This window comes from Salminus brasiliensis, chromosome 9, assembly GCF_030463535.1.
Source record: "Salminus brasiliensis chromosome 9, fSalBra1.hap2, whole genome shotgun sequence".
Lineage (NCBI taxonomy): Eukaryota > Metazoa > Chordata > Actinopteri > Characiformes > Bryconidae > Salminus > Salminus brasiliensis.
In genome coordinates, this window is record NC_132886.1 from 24,240,036 (window position 1) to 24,263,235 (window position 23,200).

Below are 23,200 nucleotides of genomic sequence, written 5' to 3' on the forward strand. Positions count from 1 at the left end.
GGAGCTACAAGGTTCTAACCATGGAGAAGACTAAAAAATGGACACAAATGGAGACACATGGTTTTCATTGGACAGCGGCAATAGCTAAGCCAAGCCAAATAGTTACTATAACTGTGGTTATTATTATTATTATTATTATTATTATTAAAATAATAATCATAAAAACAGATTCCACAGCTCATACTTACTGCAGCATGATTCTACTACACATTTCATTATGTGTCATAAAGTTCGCACCTGTCACTCACACAGCAACAGCTTATTCACATGCAAACCCTCACCCAATCCTGGATGTTATTTATATCACCTAACACCCACTAGGTGACATCAGATCAAAGTAGTAGTGACCCTTTTCCTATGTGTAGTACTGTACCAGTGCAACTTTAAGCGTGGTCTGGGAATGCTCCACGATAAGTTGTCTTCCTTGGGTGAGTGATGGCTGATGGCTGTTGCCCTTACAGTTTACACAACAGCCTCAAATGTCAAACCTTGACTTTGACATCAAACAATAGGCTACTGTATGTAATCTATACACCTAAACTACATGGACAAAAGTATAGGGACACACACTCATTCATTGTTGATTCTGAAATCAAGAGTATTAAAAAGAGTTTATCCTGCTCTTGTTGCAGTAGTGGTTTTCTAGAAGATTTTAAAGCAGTGAAGTCAGGATTTGATTGCATTCAATGACATGAGTGTTGGATGATCACTTCATCCCAAAAGTAATGGATGGAGCACCTTCATACCAGAGAACACAGCTCAATCCCGGGTGGGCTTCAGACCCCCTTTAGCCTCCTCCTTCATTCGGCTGACACTATGGGTTATGTTTATCTGCTCCACAGAGTCCTATTCTATTGGCAATACGTCCCTACTGGGACTAGACTATCAGTGTGTGCATTTGCACATCTGTGTCATCAGTTGGTGCAACATAAGGCGCTGAATGCGTTCGTTACAAGGGGTGTCCACTAACATTTGGACATATAAGGCCTGGGAAGGGATTAGGTCTAGACCTAGACCATTCAGCATGCTCTGTAGTCCAAGACTGAATCCATGTCTGGGAAACCAGCCCATAGTGTCTTAGTGGTTGCTGGTGCTTGTAGTGTTAGCTTGCTAGCATGCAGGAAGTGTGTTAGTTCTCTTGTACTGTGCTAGTTCACTGTTAGCTTGTTAGCATGCAGGCCGTGTGTTAGTTCTCTTGTACTGTGCTAGTTCACTGTTAGCTTGTTAGCATGCAGGCCGTGTGTTAGTTCTCTTGTACTGTGCTAGTTCACTGTTAGCTTGTTAGCATGCAGGCCGTGTGTTAGTTCTCTTGTACTGTGCTAGTTCACTGTTAGCTTGTTAGCATGCAGGCCATGTGTTAGTTCTCTTGTACTGTGCTAGTTCACTGTTAGCTTGTTAGCATGCAGGCCGTGTGTTAGTTCTCTTGTACTGTGCTAGTTCACTGTTAGCTTGTTAGCATGCAGGCCATGTGTTAGTTCTCTTGTACTGTGCTAGTTCACTGTTAGCTTGTTAGCATGCAGGCCATGTGTTAGTTCTCTTGTACTGTGCTAGTTCACTGTTAGCTTGTTAGCATGCAGGCAGTGTGTTAGTTCTCTTGTACTGTGCTAGTTCACTGTTAGCTTGTTAGCATGCAGGCAGTGTGTTAGTTCTCTTGTACTGTGCTAGTTCACTGTTAGCTTGTTAGCATGCAGGCAGTGTGTTAGTTCTCTTGTACTGTGCTAGTTCACTGTTAGCTTGTTAGCATGCAGGCAGTGTGTTAGTTCTCTTGTACTGTGCTAGTTCACTGTTAGCTTGTTAGCATGCAGGCAGTGTGTTAGTTCTCTTGTACTGTGCTAGTTCACTGTTAGCTTGTTAGCATGCAGGAAGTGTGTTAGTTCTCTTGTACTGTGCTAGTTCACTGTTAGCTTGTTAGCATGCAGGAAGTGTGTTAGTTCTCTTGTACTGTGCTAGTTCACTGTTAGCTTGTTAGCATGCAGGCAGTGTGTTAGTTCTCTTGTACTGTGCTAGTTCACTGTTAGCTTGTTAGCATGCAGGAAGTGTGTTAGTTCTCTTGTACTGTGCTAGTTCACTGTTAGCTTGTTAGCATGCAGGAAGTGTGTTAGTTCTCTTGTACTGTGCTAGTTCACTGTTAGCTTGTTAGCATGCAGGCCGTGTGTTAGTTCTCTTGTACTGTGCTAGTTCACTGTTAGCTTGTTAGCATGCAGGAAGTGTGTTAGTTCTCTTGTACTGTGCTAGTTCACTGTTAGCTTGTTAGCATGCAGGAAGTGTGTTAGTTCTCTTGTACTGTGCTAGTTCACTGTTTTGTTGTTTGTTATGGTTCTGTGCTGCTTAGAAATCTGTCTGAACGAATCTGAAAAACCTCACTGTGCTGTTCCAAAATCTCTAGCTAATATTCTATTTTTGTAAAGTTATTCGCTCACATTAATGTTCCCCAATGATCCCTAAATAAGATAACATGACAGGAATTACCACAGAATTATACAATATATAGTAAATATATAGTAAATATATATATGTAGTAAATATACAATATAGTAAAATTCAGACTGTTACTATAAATCACTACAGGTTACTGTGCTGTAAATGTTGCATGTATCTTATTGTGTTACTGCAGTTCTCTATTGTAATGCTTTTTACAGGCACATTACAAAGTTCGGGAATTGATCCCCTAGTGTTTCCATGTAGTACTAATGCGAGCAGGTTTTATACAGACCTTATGTTTGTAGTTAATAGAAGGATTGTGAACACGACTAAATTACAAAAGTCTGGACCAAGGTCCGATGGTTCATATTAGATAGTTAGTTTTAGTTTAGTTTTTCCTTGAAATTTAGCGAGTGGACAAAGAAACTAGATCATCCTTTCCTTGTGGGATGCGTCTCCTTATGCATTAGGCATTAATGTTTTCGCAGAAGGCTTCGCTTCTGACGTTGACAAGTTGTCAATTCTGCAGGTAGCCTTTCCCAAACATTTGAATCATGTAACCACCTAAAAAGCCTGTGGTCTGCCGGTGGGTCGAAAGTGTTATTACAAACATCTATAACCAAAGAATAGCCCCACCAGTTTGTACAGAAGTCCCTGTAGTAATACACCTTAGTGTGTAATAAGCCTTACTGTGTTAAGAGGTTCATTTGTTCTCCTGTCCTGCCATATCCTCTCTTCTATCCTTCTATATACGTTTCAGAATTTTTATGTTACCTGTTCATCAGACCAAATTTCAATGGAATATGTTTCCTCTTCTCCTTATGTCCTACCATGGTCCTGTAATTGGTCCAAAAAAGAAAAAAAGTGTTCTCACACTGCAAACTAACTGAGCGATGGTTCTGTTGACCACCTTTTTTTTAGTCGGACCACTTTTTGGTCTTTTAGTCCAGACTGTGGTCTGAGGCACCCTTCACACCTGGTTTGCATCAAACTGAAATGTCTGAAGGTCCGAAACCAAGTAAGGTTGGTGTGAAAGCACCTCTAGAATTAAGTACAAATCCAAATGATAATATGTAAAATTCCAGTATGATCCAGTTAGTTTTGTGTTTACACTGTACTGTAGCAAGTGGACTAAAGAACTTTGCTTAATTTATGTCCAGTTGCCATCGCCTTTGCGGGCGTCGTCTCCCTATACTTGACACTGATTTGTTTGGAGAAGGAAAGGAAAAAAAATTTGTATGGTTTTAATGAAAGTCAATGTAAAAAGATTGAATTCCAAGCCATTTTGGAGCTTTTCCACTCCTTCATTCATCATAACCTTTTGACAGTGCAAAGAACAGATGGTATTTTTCAAAGTATGTCAAAAAGTTAAAAAAACAACAGCCACTGCACATTTCCAAGCAAACTCACAAATAGAGCAAGTTGCATGTTGCACTGTATTTTGTGCATGCCAGTATCTTGTGCTACATGAAGGCAGAGGCTGAAGAACACATCTGGGTGCTTTGTTAAACATCAGGATACAGAATACGATTACTTAGAGAACTCACTCATTTGAAGGCGCTGTGCCAAAAAACGGGATGAGCTTGAGGTGCGAGGGTGTGTTAAAGGTTATCTGTCAACGTGGTTCATCACATTAATTAGTTTCACAGAGATTAAACTGAACATTGTTTAACATTTCCATCAGATTACAGATCTGAAGCTCAGATTAACTAACAACAGTGTGTGTGCGATTAGCTGCCTGATTAGAAAACTGCACATATTAAAAACATTGAAACATATTGAAACATTGAAAGTATAAAGTAAAGTAAAGAGCCTGTTTTGTAAAGTAAGTAGAGGTAAAAAATAACAGAAATATTTTGTAAAGTATCTGTTTATATATATATATATATATACATATGTGTGTGTGTGTGTGTGTGTGTGTGTAGCTAATAAAAGGTTAACCAGGTGTAAAGGACATGCACTACTGTCCACATGGGCACATTATGACACTCAGCAAAAGATGAAATCTCCCTTTACAGTAAACCTCTCTAGCATATCTTCACTGTAGCTCATTCTCTGGGGTCATTGCTAAGATGATTCACTGCTTTGCCAGTGCGCTGTTGCAATGCTGGTAATTCTTGTGCGTCTTTGGTCCCTGATTCAGTTTTGCTTTACTGATTACTGATTGAAAACATTTGGATGTAGGGCTAACTGACAGAGTAGTCGAGTGTGCAGCTTCAAACACAGTCTCGTTTGGTCATTCAGGGTTCTGTACATCAGAGAATAAGAAGCATATTATGAAATATGTGGCAGAAAGATCTGCTACACCTGGCTTTCACTTGACATGACATACGATGATATAGACAGAAGTAATTCAACACCTCTCATGATGCTCTGCAGTTTGATCATAGTCATTAAAAGAGGCTCTCAAGCTTCAGGCTGCCTTTCCATTTCCTGTCAGATTTGAAAGGAAAGAGGGGGGGGGGGGGTCGTTCAGGAACACCCCTCAGGCCCCCTCACCCCCCCCCTCCCTCCAAACTAAAGAAGGCAGGCAATGCCCCTGCTATCCTTGTGTCAAGCATGAGTTGGTTGTGAAACTGCTATGACAGTGTGCAAACAGTTATAATAGTGACACTAGACAATAATGATTGGAAAACAGTCATGATTTTAAGCTGAAGGGTCGCTATGGCAACAAGAATCAAGGATGCATTTCACTGGCGGATTCTTACCCTTGATAGGTTGCCAGATTTGCTTATTTTCCTACCACATTGGGGTGCTTTAAAATCGTGTGGAAATGATACTTCATTGTTTAAGGTACCTTCCTACACTCTAAAACATAAAGGTGCTACAAAAGGTTCTTTGAGTGATGCCATAGAAGAACCACCTTTAGTTCAATAAAGGACCATTTTTGTAACAAAGATGTGTTGTAAATATGTGTAAAGTTTTCTCACACTCGCACATCTCTATGACAAACATGGTTCTTTATGCAACCAAATGTGGTTCTTTTATGGAATCACTCAAAGAACCATTGAAGCACTTTTTTAAAGGAGTATAATGAATCCTGGTCCCAAAAAGGTTTGATGCTTCGATTTCAGACAGACCGTCTTATGACTGAATGCTGAGTCTGATGTTAAATAGCTGGCAAAGGGAAGACAGGTGTAATCCATGACAGAATGGCACTCCAACCATCAGCCCTGTTGCTTAGTTATCAAACTCATGACATTTGCTTTTATTTGATATGAACACATGACATTTTACCTGTTATTCTGACGTATGCTTACCCCTGAAGCTATATTTCCTCCACTGATCAACAATAAATGCATACTGGTTTGTACAATTCAGTTCAGTTCAATTTAATTCAGTTCAATTCAGTTCAATTCAATTCAATTCAATTCAATTTAATTCAATTCAATTCAATTCAATTCAATTCAATTCAATTCAATTCAAATGTATTAATATAGTGCTTTTTAACAATGAATGTTTCAGTGATCCAGGTCTGAGCCTCTTCTAAGCAAGCTAATGACAACAGTGGCAAGAAAAAACTCCTTCGAAAGAAAGAAACCTTGAGAGGAACCAAGACTCAAAAAGGAACCCATCCTCTTCAGGTCGACACCGGGTAATATTAAGCAAAACAGACATAAAAACAATACAACTGAATTAAGATTGCAAAATCGCAAAAAATGTGCTGTCAAGCCATACGAGATGAAAGTGTGAGTGAGAGTCCAATTATGTGGTGTCCGGTGTTTTTTCTGGTGTCTGGTGTTCAAATTCTGTTATGGCCAGACCTTAGACCAAGTTATATACGATATAATATTACAAAAGGCAACAGAACACCAAACAAAATAACTTATGTTATGTTAACTTGTGTTAAATGTCCCACACACATCGGTCCTCTGTCATTCGATTAGGACACTTTTCTGCCCTACCTGGGCCTATTCAGTGCCCATGACTCTACTCTACCTTCTTTTCCCCATCCACATTTGATGTAAAAGCTGTTAAAAAATGCAGTGATTTTTACACAAATTATGGTATGCATAGTTTGAAGTGCTGTTATGCATATTGACCTAGTCTTGTGTAGCCACATGTTGCTGTCTCATGTTTCAAGCCCAGACATCTGTGATTTTTCATCTCTGAGCCGTGCGCTGTCCTGCGCAGGCCAATCACGTAGCTTTTGTGATTTGTGGGACAGTAGTACAGAGCCTGCCAGTTCTGCTGCACCAAGCCACTTTGTAAAACTCCATAGTCTTCTGTCCACAACTGCCACTTTTCAACAAAAGCAATCTCACATATTTGGATACAGCATTTATGCTCTTGACGTTAAATTTACGATTTTGAAACTCAAACAGACAAATGTCACTGACCTACAGGTACCAACTGGCAAGCAGCCAAACTCGGTAGCAGAATCTCTATTTGAGGAAGACGTGGGAATTTTCCCAGACTGTGAAACCAGCACGAGTGAAGGAACTGCCTCAGCTCACTAACTGGGTAAATGTTAGTCTATGCACTCGCTCACTGTTTTCATTCTACAGTTTGTGAAATGTACCAAATGTAATAGGATAGAACCAAATGTTCTTCAGAGATGCTAGGTTGCACAGTTTCAGCAGGTGAACCTGCAGGGAATTGCTTTTTTGGGACATGCTGTTCTATTGTAGTTCATGCAGAGACTGCATGTAGTGCTGAAAGTTTTAATCAGACACCGTTGTCTTTTATTAAATATTTGTCATTTGTCGGTCAGGCACCTGCTGTTCTATTAGCATGCTAAGATAGACAATGACATGTAATTCCTTATTAGTAAGCATATACCTTCATCTTATATGTGGTTCCTTTCAAAAGAAGTGGACACAGAAAAGTAGTCTAGCCTACTTGACTATTTTACACATGCCCGTTACCACAAATGAATTTGTCACAAAGAGATGTTGTAAATGTTGACACAAGCTGACATGGGCACAGTTAATTAGCCAGCTATTGATAAGATAAGATAAGATAAGATAAGATAGTCCTTTATTAGTCCCACAGTGGGGAAATTCTCACTTATTGTAGCAAGCTAACCCAGTCTACCTAGCTAGCTAATGCTACCATTGTTGTCATTTGTATTCTCAAGGATATTTAGGGAATTCTGAAACCTTCATGTAATTGGACTCCATTAGCTGGCCGTGCTATCACACGGATGCTTCTCCAGGGGCCTGGACTGCGCTGAGCCCCTGGAGAAGAAATTTGCTCTATGAAATCTTTACCAAATGTTTGTGAAATTATACCTAGATTAAAATCAGATTGTATGGTGAGGGGCTTTGCTATTTTGGTACAATTCTACTGAAACTTGCTACAACATTGGAGATTTCGAAAAAACTGCAGTACTGCGCATGTGTGCTATCCACTAAGCAAAATATTCTGCCTGTTACTGTACAGAATTATTTTCTCATTTAATTTACATGAGGCAATAGAGGTACAATGCAATACATATAACACATTTGGCACAGTTATGATTACACATTTAGGCAAGTTTCAGTGTACACTACAGGGCCTTTTAACTGACATGTAAGATGACCAACTATAGAGCGAGGGCAGTTACCACTGCCTATCAACTTTTTGGAGTGACACAGAGGGTGGCACCTTTAGCCCTATTCGGATAAGATTAAATTTACATGGGTTCCTGATGTAATTGTCTTTCATGGGGCCCCTAAGTTATTTTATTCCCATCTGGATCGACCATGTCTGTGTTTTTCCAAATTACAGGCTGATTTTCCTGCTGCTTTTCACTGAACTCAGTGGTCATTTGATACTTTAACACGTTCCACATTATTATGCAAATTGGATTTAAGTGTCATAAAGATTAACATTTTTGTTTTTAAATTAAACTCATAGATGATATTGTGTCTCAGGGCTCTTTGGATCACTACAAGCAATCTTAGACACTTGTGATGATTAGTTTGCCAGGTCAACCCAATTAAAGGAAAACTACTCAAGAAGGAGGATCCACATTAATAAGCAGGCCACAGGTTTTAAGCAATATGGGAAAGAAAAAGGGTCTCTCTGTTGCCGAAAAGCATCAAATAGTGCAGTGCCTTGGACAAGGTATGAAAACATGAGATATTTCATTAAACTTGAGCGTGATCATTGTACTGTGAAGAGCAGACAGGTATTTGAAGATGCTGGTGACTTTGGAGTCCCGCAAACCAGATGCTTGCAGTTGTGCATAAACCTACTATTAGATGGAGCAGTGGATAGTTGGTGGATGGCCACCATGTCCTAATAAAGCTGCAAGGAGGTTGCAGAGTCATGTTTTGGGCGGGAATCATTGGGAGAGAGCTGGTAGGCTCTGTGGGTGTGAAAATGACCATGGCAAAGTATATAAAGATTCTGACTGACCAATTTCTTCTATGGTACAAAAAGAAGAACTGTGCCTTCTGTAGCAAAGCCATCCTCATGCATGCTTCATTCAATGCTGCAAACTCATGCTGCAAAGAATACCTCTGTGTCACTGGCTGCTATGGGCATAAAAGTAAAAGAAGAGAAACTCATGGTGTGGCCACCATCCACCCCTGACCTTTGGAGTATCCTCAAGCAAAAGATCTATAAGGGTGGGATGCAGTTCACATCAAAACAGCAGCTCTGGGAGGCTATTCTGACATCCTGCAAAGAAATCCAAGTAGAAACTCTCCAAAAACAATGGATACAATAGTGAAGATGATATCAAAGAAGGGTTCCTATGTTAACTTGTAACTTGGCCTGTCAAGATGTCTTTGATTGATATAGCTTTTGATTTCAGTAAATGTGACTCGTAATGCTACAAATTCAACAAATGACTATTTGTTTTGGTTCTTTACAACCTAGAAAATGTTTTGAAACTCTGTTGTGCAGAATAACAGAGCATTTTTCTTTTTGATTTTTTATATCATTGGGAGTGATGACAATTATTCTGACTATCACTTGCATTGATCATTTAGGAAAATCAGAGAAAAATATTATTTTCTTAATAATTTGAAATGCGGAGTAGTCCTGAGCAGATCTCTGTGGTTTTCCAGATGTCTCTTCATGTCATGGTTGCCAAACACCCATATCAGAGCTACTTTGGTGGATATAATATACTAAAATGAAAATGAAATCAAACCAGTGTCTCTTTGACCGTTTGAAGGGAGCGTTGTGAATGTGATCATATGACAATGTGAATTCTCCCTTAACCTCTGGTTATTTTACTGGCAACCAGCTGTGAGGGTTTTATCAACGAGGATATGGGTAAAAATGAATTTTGTATTATAAAAGACCTTATAGGCAAGTCTGTTCACTCAGCGACCATCTCTGCTATGCCGCCGGGCAGTTATTTCCAGTTACACAAATCCAGGCTCCTGTCTCTGAATAGGGAGAGACCAGTGGGGGGCGGGGTTGGGGGGCTTTATCAGATTGGCTGTTTTCGTTGAAGTTCAGAGCTGTATCTGTATAGACGCCATGTTGAGCATTACCAGAGCTTTACAAGAACTCATTATATTTCAACCAGTGGCCGGTCTCCTGGGGCTAATGAAAATAAACCCGAGGCAACAGCCCCATTGCCTGTGCCTAGGCACACCACTGTGCTTCTCTCAAACAGAAGTGAAGTGAGGATCCTTTCCCTGTTTAGAAATGTACTGTGTATTAGTTATAGAGTTAGTTTCCCTGTCACAGAATATAATCAGCAAGAGTGGTGAGTTGCGAGTTTGTAGGCTGCTCTGATTAACTGCTACTAGTGCTTAGCTATTAGCATTTTGATTAAGTTTATATTGAGGTATTTTGCATTATAGCTGTGGATGTAGTAAGTGGATGATGTTATTGTGGCGTGTATGTGTGAATGTGTGATCTATGACATGATTTTGCAGGCATGCCCTCTTAACGACCACAGCCTGTGCTGATGCCTCTGTGATTACAAATGAAGAATGTTTACTCATCTTTCTGCTCCCTCTGCTGTGACCAGCCCTCCAGACTGAAACACATCTATTATGCAGGACGTGGAGGAGACATATTGTACCTGTTTTACACAAGTTAACACAGTTCCTTGGAGTTTTAATGAAATGTCTGTGATAGTGTTTGGTCAAACTACCACAAGGACAAGCACCAACAGTACCCTGTTAAAAATGGGCAAACCTTTACCACAACATGAATTAAAGGCACATAAATCTCTCATTAGCATTTGAACAAATTCATTATATTTGTTATTATTTATTATTACTTGTGATTATTGGTCAGAATTTGACTATTATAAAAGTTTTGTTATTAGGCCAGTGCAAGCTTTACATAGTTGGTACAAGCATATATGCTGCTTATAGTCCATTTCAAGTATTTTTAGAGGAACTTACACATCCGGAACCATGATCTAGAATCTTACAAGTCTGATGAAGTACACAACGATTTTAAATTTGACACTTTTTTGTGAATTTATCAGCATTCAGAGCAACAGAATCCAGGACTACTGCCAGCAAATTATGCTCCTTAGGGTACATCAGGTTCCCTGTACTGCTCAAACTGTCATAACTGTCTCCAGAATTGCCATGCGAGAAACAAGAAAGGGAGAAAGGGAGTCAAGACAGCTCCATTCTCCCACTGACAATTAAGATTGAGTCAAGTTAACACTAGCACAGCAAGTCAAGCCAAGTTTAGGATGCAGAATCTAGTAGAGCTGACAAAATTTGACAGAGCAAAATCAGAACTGGTAAACAGAACCAATCCAGTGGAGAGAATAAACTGTAAATCTGAAAACGTGTAGGAAACGGGTTGCCCCATCCTCACTGTTCACTTGGAAAGGCTATGCTATGACCATCCATGCAATAAGCCAGCAGCAACTTAGTTATTTAACACAGCTAGGTTTTGCCGGCTGTTGATGGGATGTTACCATCAAAATAAACTCTCTGGTCTGTGCAGCCAACTGGTGGCTGGTCCTTGCTTAGACTAAGTTTATATTTAGGGGTGTAAGCTCCAGTTTTAAGGTTTGTTGTCCAGTTCCAGGTTGGTGCTGTCAACTGGACATCCCAGATAGCAAACAGTCATTTTATAGAAATTAAATCTACATTAAACTGTCAGCATCAAATTCATTTAATCAATGTTGATGTTGATTTGTTTGATCACTTTTGCACACTGAATTGCTATTAAAACAACACTGAAATTTTAACTAAACATCAACAGAAAACCTACACAACTTCAGTCATCTTTAAACCTAAAAATCCTATTAATGCAGTAAAATATGTTAAATCAATCCTGCTTTATGTACCTCAACCAATTTTCTGGTTGAAAATCAGGTGTTTGCTATCTGGGATTAACATGTAGAAATTTAAAAATATATTGATGGAATTCTTCTTCTTTATTTACTTATTTTTGCATTCAGTTTCTAAGTTTCTAAGACTAAACCAGTATCCCCATGTTTGAATTGGCCATACTGACAAATCCTGCAGAAAAGGCATGTAACCAGAATGTAAAATCCTTGTGTTATTCTTTACCATCTAAACAATCTAAACACACCTTGAAACATCATTCAGCCCTTTGTCACATGGCCAAAGTCTCACAATATTCATATTCTTTTCAAAAGCACGTTTCCTCTTCTTATGTAAAGCCAAAGTCATAGTCATGCCCTATTTTCTCAAGCATGGATTACCCACCCAGCTCACAAAATTCCTTCAGAATGGTGATTCGATCATTAATCTCGCTCTCCGCAGTCTGGTCTAGGTCATAAGGTTACAGAAGGTTGTTTCTCGTATATATTCACTTCAACTTTTTTATTAACACTATAACCACCATTCCAGACCCGCCTTACTTTACCTCATATATGTTTTTACAACACTATTAACACATCTAAAGATCTGTGTTTACCAGAGACATAAAGCATATTAACGATCTAAGCTCTTCTTTTATGTCTTGGGGACAGGGCACACACCATCCATGATGTTGATTTATTTGCTTTCACAAGCCGCAGTGCAGATGTGCGGGTCGTGGTGCAGTGCTTTCCCACACCAACCTCTTTAATCTCTTGCTCAGTGTTTTGACATCAGGCCTGGTTTAGCCATTACTCTATGTCTGCGAGTCAATGCAAACACAAGTGAGGCAAATCTATTAAAGGAGCCTTCTGTCATGAGTCATGTAATGTTATGTGGTTCTTTATCAAAAATACATACTGGAGAATTTTATCCAGCCTCCGTCATAGTTTACCAAACCAGCAAAGAAGTTGAGATAAGTGAGATAAAACCAATGGTATGACATTCATCAGATTTCTGTTAAAGACCTATGTAACGCTACTAGATAATATTCTGTTAACAATATAGGATTAAACATTGGGGTCGGGGGCCTGCAAATCAGGGTATGCAGCACCGTCAGTGTATGAGAAAAAATGTAATGTTATTAGTACTATTAATATCACACCACGATTACTGCTCTTATCATTCCTCAGCCAAATCAATCATCTGTAATTAATAGGACCTATAGTTCAAGATTAGCTTTGCAATGTTGCCACCATGCCAGGCTGGGGCTGAATTGAATTGACAGCCTAGGCTTTTCTCAGAAGCTGAAACTAGCCCCAAATATGTGTCCAAACAAGAATTCATAGTGTAAAGTGTAAAAACCCACAAAAATAGCAAAAATCTAGATAATACAGCTAACAAATCTAATTATTGATGAATACTCTTAGCGAGCCTGTGAAAACAAGACTGGAAGACCATTTAAGAGCGTTCTTGGAACAGTAAAGATGTGTCCTTAACCAATGATGTGACAGGAAACATGACCTGCTGCCTTCCCCATTAGATTGCTAGATATTCAACATCAATATTAACATTCCATTCCCAATTTTTCATTCTTGTAAAAAACACTGCGAACAGGAGTGTGGAATTGTGAGCCAATACAGACTCTTACACTGGGCCCCACCACCTTACAGCTACGACAACCCTGAAAATGTAACATTGTGTATACAGAGGGATTCACAATTTGGTACAAGACTGATAAAGGATGCTCTACATAGTAAATTTGCCAGTGTTAAAATTTAACTCACAGTGATAACACTAACAATGCTAACTTAAAGGGCTGAAGTTAGATAACTTTTGAAAAAGTGAACACAGCTTATGCTTGTCACAGCACCAACACAAACACAACACAAATTCTGACAATATACATAGACAAACACATAAGTGTGGTAAATTATTACATGACACGCCTTGCTAATAATGTTTGACAACAGCAGTGTAAAAGCTTTGCGTGAATTTTTCTATTTAGTTGATAACCTGTTGCCTATTATAAACAACAGCCACAACTACTTCACAACTACACAACTGGTAAAATTAGGCACTCACTAGGCCTGTCATGGTAACTAAATTTGGACAATATTATTGTAATTTTAAGACCAATTTTAGGCTGTGATAATATAATACACTTATACTCTTTGAAAAGACCAATGAACTTTAGATAATTAATTAATTAATTGGAATTGGAATATAACAAAAAGGGACTCTCCTCACACATTTGGCTTAATGCCAAAATGTATTACATGGTCAAACCTAATCAGTTAATCTGCTGTTCACATGTCTAGTCTGTGTGTATGGAGGTACCATGACTGCACTCATTTCAGAACAGAGGAACTGGCTAAAATTCACAATGTGACTTGTGGCTAAAAACACAATGGGTACCTTCGAGGTCATGTCCATATATTGTGCGTTAAGTTGACAGCATACTTATCGTGACACTATTATCGTGCTCACTAATCTAAAATTGCAAATATTATGCCAGCAAAACCAGCATATGTTATGTTTTAGATGCTGTTTGGCTGGACAACCAGCACTGGTATCCTGAGGGTGGCCAGCTAAACCAGCACTAGACCAGCAAAAAAGAACATAGAACAGCATTAAAGGCATGATGGTCTGTGCTGTTGTTTTGCTGCTGGGCATGGAAAAGTAGTCACAGTGTCAAAATTATTTTTATTGTAAATAATTTAATTGTAAAGATTATAAATAATAATGATAATAAAAGACTGGGCTGCTGATCCTGAAACTGCTTCTACCTGATGGCTAAAGAAGAGTTACAAGTAATGACTGACGTTAGACTGTTTCATATAGACGAAGCTAAATGAATGTTTATAGTGTATAGCTTTATTTCTGGCACTCACGGACTCCACCTACATGCTGTCACCCTTTCCTTTCTGTCTCCTGTCTTTTCTTTCTTTGCGTTTCTTGTCTTTGAAATGCAACATGCTGCTTCACTCCCAATTCACTGTGCACTGCTTGCAAATATATGTTTTGAGGGTGGACTGAACCATTTTATGCAAATAGAAGAGAGGAGGCAAATCATGCAATGTGGAGGCTCTAAATGTAACATACAGGAAAATGTAAAATAATATGTTTTATTCCATAAATGGTTAACATTTATATTGAGAATATAAAAAAATGTTCTAATACTCATCAGCATCAGAAGTTTACGGGCCTTTTCTAACCCAAACATACCCCTCTAACCCCCACCCAATATGCCACCCCTACCTGTGAATTTGTAGGTTCCACCCATTTTCAAACTACCACATATATTGTAAATCTGGCATCCCCCAGAGAGAAGGTACCACTGAGTGAATTGTGCATGATGAAAACAGTGTAGTGTATCTGGTTGCCATAGCAACCCTGCAGTTTTCAATCTCTTCTGTTTTATCCCAGCAGGTAAATGCTGTGTCAGTATTGTGGCTGTTTTCAACCTATATCAATATTACTTTTCAACCATCGTCCTTTGAAGCCTTTTAGACACAGTTTGTCTGTTCTTCTTTCTCCTGGTGTTGGGGACTGGTAAGTGGTGGTGGCGGCATACAACATTCAGGATTACTTGGTTGCAAATGAAACAAATTAAAGAGCTTTGCAAGGCCAAAGCTTTGCACTTATTTTCTTTAAAGAAGACATGATTCTGTCTAATATTGAAAAAAAAGGTTTTGACCAGTGATTCTCCCCTATTTATATTTAGCACCCATATTAATATCAACCAGAGATTATAATTGCAGCTATAGGTATAAATCATTACTTTGTATTAACAGAATTAGCAACTTATAGTTTTCTGAGATTACATAAGTACATCATGCAGAAAACAGCTAGTCTGTACAAAAAAACCCCCACTAAACCCAACCTGAATTGTGCTTCACCAAATATCTCCAACTTTGTTGTGCAGCTATTTAGAAGTTTGCTGTGTAACCCATTATAATTCTAGCCATGAAGTCTTCCTGGACTTCGAGCAGTGTTTCACAGTCTGCAGGTTGTTGATAACTATAATAGTCAGTTGGATTTAATCGATAAGGCTTTGGCGATACACAAGAGAGAAAATTGAGGGATAAATGCTTATTGTGCTGTGATTGTGCTGCTGGCAATATTAAATTGTTAGAAAGCTTTATTTAAATCATTTATGTTTTCCTCATCTAAAGTCAGAAGACTGAAGATAACATGCGCATAATAAAATATGACTTGTGACTTTAGTTTGTAATTTTAAATTCACCACTCTATAGATTAGAAGAAAACCGGATCCCGCTGAACGTAGATAGACTGCTATAGATTATTTAAGTCAAAGAGTCAAATTACAGAATAAACTCTCTGCTGAAACATTTCAGAGTAGCTTTATATTTAGGGTTAGGACTGGCACCTGGGCTAGGTTTAAGGACCAAGATGAGAGTTGGTGTTACATTTTGAACTGAGATTAACGTTAAGATTAAGATTAAGGTCAGGATTAGGTTTTGGGTTGGAGCAAAGGCTACAGTCAAGATTAGGGTCAGGATTATGTGTTCATTTAAAATTGAGGCTAAATTTAGGGTTCGGATCAGGGTGATGGATAGGTTAAGGTTTTGGTTTGAGGTTAACTATGTTTGGGATAAAGATTTTGTGTTAATTTAAGGTTAAATAAAATTACCCAATAGGACTTGGGTAAAAGTAAGGTTTAGGTTTTGGTTTGAGGTTAACCATGGTTAGGATTAGGGCCAGGAATAAGATTGTTAGGTATTAGGTTGAGATGAAGGATAAGGTAAGGATTAGCATTAGGTCTTAGGTAAGGATTAAAAGGATTATGGATATTTAGTTGAATGGAAGTTAAATGCATGGTGACGATCTACAAAACCAATTGAGTGGGCAATTGAAATTTAGGAGTTATAGGGCCCTATTTTAGAGATCTTTTGGCGAGCCGTCAACCAAACACCGCAAAGCTTGATTTAGGGTGTGAATGTCATTTGCCTTTCATTTTAAGAGCCAGGTGCAGTCTGACTTTGGAGGATTTGGGTGTACGTGCATTAGGCAAGCGTCTGTGTGTACAAGTCACTGCCAAGATAGCAATTAACATCTGACTGTTGACGTCTCCCTAGGTTGTTTTCAGTCATTGGAGCACATGTGTTTTCCATTGCCAAGATAGCAATACAGCAGAAATTTACCTGAACATACCTCATTTCGAGACCACCACGCCCATCTGCACAGATGCGTTCGCAAGCACTGTTGCTATTTAAACGGCGCAGGCAGAAGACGTGAAAATAGACTGTTGGCGGTGTGTAAGAGAGCAATGAGCATTGCGATATGCCTTGTGCAGGGTGTAAGATTGGGCCCATAGTATGTTAGGAATTCATTCAGCATTTATGCCAGCAAACAAGGGAAGGCCACGGTGAACATTACTATGCTAAGAGACAATGGAGGGAAAATCAATGGTGCAAAAAGGCAAGTATGTATTATTTCAGGCTCATTGATTTTTACATTATGGAGCGCCATCAGTGAGGTCCAGAGACTCAGGCGTGCAGTTAGAGGAAAGAGAAATAACTTCAGACAGGAAACCAAACAGACAGAAGGGTTCACACGCAGATGAGTACAGAGAGACAAACTAATAACACTAATCACACAGTAATCATACAGTAACACAAAGAGTCAGGCCGATACAGGAAAGAATAGAGACATTTCTAAACACTAAAAGCTGAGAGCAGAACAAAACACACTGACTACAGAGAGCTGAGCACAGACGAAAACAAAACTGCCGTCTTTTCTCCTGAGGTAGTTAATCCTCTTTCTCTTTCTCCTTACTGAGAAGGCAAAAAGCCAATGTATGGTGGGGTTTTGAAAGCTCCTAGATTCTTTGTCCACATCTGGTTCTTATATCTGCTGACCTCGTGTCTTCTACTGTATCCAAGTACGGCCTCTTCATTGTCAGTGCTCCCTGATGGGCTGGAACTAAATAAGTAAAGCTGAAAGGGGGAAAAACCTTGACACATAAGACAGATATAGACAGGAGCAGGTGTTCAAACAGTCAAGAAAAAGGCCATCATCAAGTATTCTTCACGTAACGCCTTGCTGCACTCATTCATATATGTAATTAGGTGTTGCTAATCAGCAATATCAGTGTTTCTATATGCCATCTGATATGTCTTGGTAAATGTGGTATGTTTTAAAGAATTTTAAGAATCACACATACTCCTTTACCCTCCTGTTATGCTGTGGGTTAAATTGACCCTGTCAGCCCTGCGGCGCCGTGCCCCCCCCAGGGGCGGCTTCGGGCCGCGGTCCACAGGCTCCTCGGAACTTTTCAGTCAATGTTGGGTTAATTTCTACGTTCACGTACTTTCTGTTCCTCCCGTGGGTTTTTTCACTAAGGACTTTTATGTTGACAGCGGTCGCAGTGAGGCGCCATGTTTTCTGTTTAGTTATGATTTGTTTCACCTGAGTGCTGGAGTACAAAGGGAGCAAACGCTGAGGCATCGGCGCCGAGAATTACTCTTGCGATGCCAAGCTGTAAGGTTGGCTTCATGGTCTGGAGACTTCTAGGAAGTTCTACAAGTTCAAATAGTATATGCTCTATCGGAGCGGTTTCTCGTACAGGAGTTCGCTGTCTGGTACACCGGTTGGTCGCCAAGGGGATTTGGCGTCCGGTTCCCTAGCACCTGAGTCGAGTAAGTTCGTCAGCGCCTGACTAGCGTGGTTTGTGATTTGTCCCCTCTCGCTTTGCTCCCGGACGGCTTTCCAGCCTCAGGTGGTTTTTTCCTGGTTTATCCCCTTTCGGTTTTCACCTGTTTGTTTTCTGTTTCTGTTTATTGGACCCTGTACTTTGCTGCCTCGTTTTGTTTGTGTTTGTTCTGTTTGGTTCGTCCATTAAAGACGGTTTCTCCGCATTGCTCTGTCCCTGCGAGTGTTCCCTTGTCTCGCCTAGCCAGCATGACAGAATTCTCGGCCGACACCCTCCGAACAGCGGGGATGGACGCCCTGGATCACGCTGTTCGCGCCCAAGGTCAATTCTTGGGGCAGCAGCAACACACTCTGTTGAGCGTGTCAGAGACTGTGGGCCACCTGGCGCAGCAACAGGTGGGCCAGCAGCACCAAGTCACCCAACTAGTGGGTGACGTTCAGGGGCTCACGAATCTGGTAAAGACTTCGTTGGAGCCTGCTAGCTCTCCCCGTCCCGTCTGCACACCCCATAGCGCGTATCCGGTTGGCAAACCGGATACGTACAGTGGCAATCCGGAACTTTGCGAGGGGTTCTTGCTTCAGTGTGAGGTCTTCTTTAAGAACTCCCCGACCGGCACTGACCAGACGAAGATCGCCTTTATAGTATCCCGGCTCGCAGGGAAGGCTCTGGATTGGGCCACTGCCACCTGGAGGGAGCTCAGCGAAGGATCCCTCTCGGAATACCTTAAACATTTTAAGGCGGTGTTTCTACACCCCCGAGAGGGACTCACCAAGGGTGACCTGCTGCTGCGCATGGAGCAGGGCTCCCAGTCGGCGGCTCAATACTCCCTGGAGTTCCGTACTCTGGCGGCAGGGAGCGGATGGAATCAGCCGGCCCTCTTGGCCCTGTTTCGTAACGGGTTGAACCCCCGTCTGCAGCGGGAGCTGGCCTGTCGGGGCGAGACGTTGGAGCTGGACGACTTCATCGCGCTCGCGATCCGGCTGGACCAGCTCCTAGGTCGCCCTACTCACCTCAGACCCCACGGAGCTGGGGGATCGGTCGCCTGCCCCCAGAAGCAGGCCAGCCAAGGTGCACCAGGGAGTATTGGACTCTCCTGTTCAGCGGGTACGGCGGTCCCCGCCTCACCCAGTACACCAGAGAGTGAGCCCATGGAGGTGGGTCTCGGCCGCTTGGCACCAGAGGAACGTAGTCGCAGGACCAGAGAGGGGCTGTGCTTCTACTGCGGGGAAGCGGGACATCGTCGCAGAGACTGCCGGAGGAGGATCCTGATGGCTTCTCGCCCTAACACCGATGGGCGCGGGGAGAGGACTCCTCGCGCTAATGCGGTGAGTCTGCCCGTTCCGGGGCTGGTGTCTAGGTTGATCACGTTGCCGGTATTAGTGACCTACCGGTCTCAGTGTGTGTGTGTTGCAGCGTTGATCGACTGCGGCGCGGAGGGGAGCTTCCTGAGGGCCGACATCGTGGAGCGTCTGGGAATCCCGGTGGAGGAACTCCAGAGACCTCTCCGCATCACCACCCTGGACGGGCAGCCCATGGGTCCTCGCCCCATTACCCATGTGACCGCTGGGGTCCACCCGGCCGCGAGCTTCCTACACCAGGAGGAGGCCTCACTGCTGGTACTCCCGGCCTCCGAGCATGCTCTGATACTAGGTCTGCCATGGCTTGGTAAACACAACCCTCACATCTCCTGGCCAGACAGGGAGATAGTATCTTGGTCCTCGTATTGCCATACACACTGCCTCAAGCTCGCCCCCCTTAGCGTCGGGTCCACCTCGGTGGAGAGCCCTGAACCCGAAACCCTAGTCGTTTTGCCGTCCGAGTATGAGGACCTTGCTGATGTCTTCTCCAAGTCCGGTGCTGCTAAGCTTCCCCCCCACCACCCGTACGATTGCGCCATCGACCTAGTAGAGGGAGCGGTCTTACCTAAGGCACGGGTTTACCCCCTCACTAGGGAGGAGGAACGGGCGATGGAGGATTATATAGACGAAGCCTTAGCACAGGGGTACATCACGCCGTCTAAGTCTCCCGTAGCGTCAGGGTTTTTCTTCATTCAGAAGAAAGGGGGGGGGTTGAGGCCGTGTATAGACTACCGGGCACTCAACGCTATTACCAGGCGCTTCCCCTATCCCATGCCGTTGGTCCCGTCTGCCCTCGAACAGTTGCGGGGGTCCCGAGTGTTTAGCAAGCTGGATTTGCGCAGCGCGTATAATCTCGTGCGGATCAGGGAGGGGGACGAGTGGAAGACGGCGTTTATGACCACCAGGGGGCATTACCAGTATCGGGTCATGCCGTATGGCCTAGCCAACGCCCCCTCCGTCTTAAAGTCATTCATCAATGACGTCCTGAAGGACTACCTCGGACGATTCGTGGTGGTCTTTCTGGACGACATACTGGTGTACTCCCCCGACCTGGTCACCCATGTGCGCCACGTCCGCCTGGTCCTGGCGAGACTCAGGTCCCACCTGCTGTTTGTGAAACTAGAAAAGTGTGTGTTCCACGTGCGGGAGATACCTTTTCTGGGTTACATCATCAGCGAACGGGGGGTTCTTATGGATCAGGCAAAGGTTCAAGCAGTCCGGGACTGGCCGACGCCAGGCTCGGTCAAGGAAGTCCAAAGTTTTCTGGGGTTTGCTAACTTCTACAGGAGGTTCATCAGAGACTTCAGTAGTTTGGCAGCGCCCATCACGTCATTGCTAAAGGGAGCCCCACGGCGCATCACTTGGACGCCTGCCGCGGAGGACTCGTTCCAAGCACTCAAGCGTGCTTTCACGTCGGCCCCGTTGTTACGACACCCCGATCCCCGTAGGCCGTTCGTGGTGGAGGTGGATGCCTCCGGTACAGGGGTGGGGGCCGTCCTGTCACAGAGACAGGAGGTAAGCGACCGCTTACACCCCATTGCGTTCTATTCCAAGAAGCTCACAGGAGCAGAGAGGAACTACGGGGTAGGGGATCGGGAGCTCCTGGCGGTTAAGATGGCACTGTCCGAGTGGCGTCATTGGTTGGAGGGGGCTGCCCACCCATTCCTAGTCCTTACCGACCATAAGAACCTCGAGTATCTCCGGCAGGCTAAGTGTCTGAACCCCCGACAGGCCAGGTGGTCCCTGTTTTTCCCCAGGTTCCAGTTCCACATCACATAGAGGCCGGGCTCCCGTAACACTAAGGCGGATGCCCTCTCCCGCATCCACCAAACGGCGGAGGGGGGGGAGGTTGACCCGGTACCCTTGTTACCACCTTCGGTCTCAGTCGCGGCGATACAATGGGACCTAGATACGGAGATAGCCGAGGCACTTTCCCGCACCGTCGTTCCCTCAGTGTGCCCCCCAGACAGGGTCTACGTACCGAACACGTTCCGGGAGAGGCTCGTTGGCTGGGCCCACGCCTCTCCAACGGCCGGCCACCCAGGTGAGACCCGTACTTTCCACCTACTGGCGGCCAAGTACTGGTGGGAAGGGATGCGGGCAGACATTCACCGTATAATTGCTTCATGTAGCACCTGCGCCCTGTGCAAAACCCCCAAGACGCTCCCTTCGGGGAAGCTCATGCCTCTGCCCGTCCCCGACCGCCCGTGGTCTCACCTGGCGGTAGACTTTGTCACGGATCTGCCCGAATCCGGGGGTTACACGGTGGTGATGACGGTGGTGGATCGATTCTCGAGGGGGGTTAAGTTCATCCCGTTCCCTGCGTTGCCCACCGCAATGCAGGCGGCCCAAGCCCTGGTAGACCATGTCCTCCGGAATTTCGGAATCCCGGAGGACATAGTATCAGACCGAGGGGCCCAGTTCACATCCCGGGTGTGGGGTGCGTTTTGCGAGCACCTGGGGGTGAGTGTAAGTCTGTCCTCAGGATACCACCCTCAGACCAATGGCCAGTGCGAGCGCACTAACCAGGAGCTGGGAAGGTTTCTGCGAATCTACTGTCACGACTACCCCAGCGACTGGTCACGGTATCTGGTTTGGGCCGAGATGGCCCAGAACTCGCTGAAGTGCGCGACCACTGGCCTCACCCCCTATCAGTGCATGTTAGGCTACCAACCCCCGTTGGCCCCTTGGACTGCTGCGGAGACCCCGGTACCAGCAGTAGATGCATGGATGCGCCGCAGCGAAGACGTCTGGACCAAGACCCATCAGCACATCTAGACCTTCCTGCGGCGCTACAAGACACAGGCGGATAGGAAGCGTGGGGAGACCCCGTCATACGCGCCTGGAGATCGCGTATGGGTCTCCACTCGGAACTTTCGGACTGGTCTTCCGTCTCTGAAACTGGCAGCTAAGTACATGGGTCCATTCGAGGTTGTCAAACACGTCAATGAGGTTTCGGTTAAGGTTCGTTTACCCCCACACTCACGAATGCATCCTGTGTTTCATGTTTCGCAGCTCAAGCCTGTGGTGTCGGGGCCCCTGGATGAGGCCACCCCGGCGGACACGCCGCCGGGGCCTGTAGAGGTGGAAGGGACGCCCGCTTACACGGTCCGGCGAGTACTGGACTCCCGACGGCGCGGGGGCCGGCTGCAGTATCTGCTGGACTGGGAAGGGTATGGTCCGGAGGAACGCTCCTGGGAACCGGCTAGTAACGTCCTGGACCCGGCATTGGTCCAGGAGTTTCATGAACGCTATCCGGACAAGCCGGCTCCCAGGCCTCGCGGTCGCCCCAAGAAGCCGCGGGCCCCCAGTCGGCAGGTGTCACGGTCCGTCTCGTCAGGCCGCTCCCGGTTCGTCAGCGCCTGACTAGCGCGGTTTGTGATTTGTCCCCTCTCGCTTTGCTCCCGGACGGCTTTCCAGCCTCAGGTGGTTTTTTCCTGGTTTATCCCCTTTCGGTTTTCACCTGTTTGTTTTCTGTTTCTGTTTATTGGACCCTGTACTTTGCTGCCTCGTTTTGTTTGTGTTTGTTCTGTTTGGTTCGTCCATTAAAGACG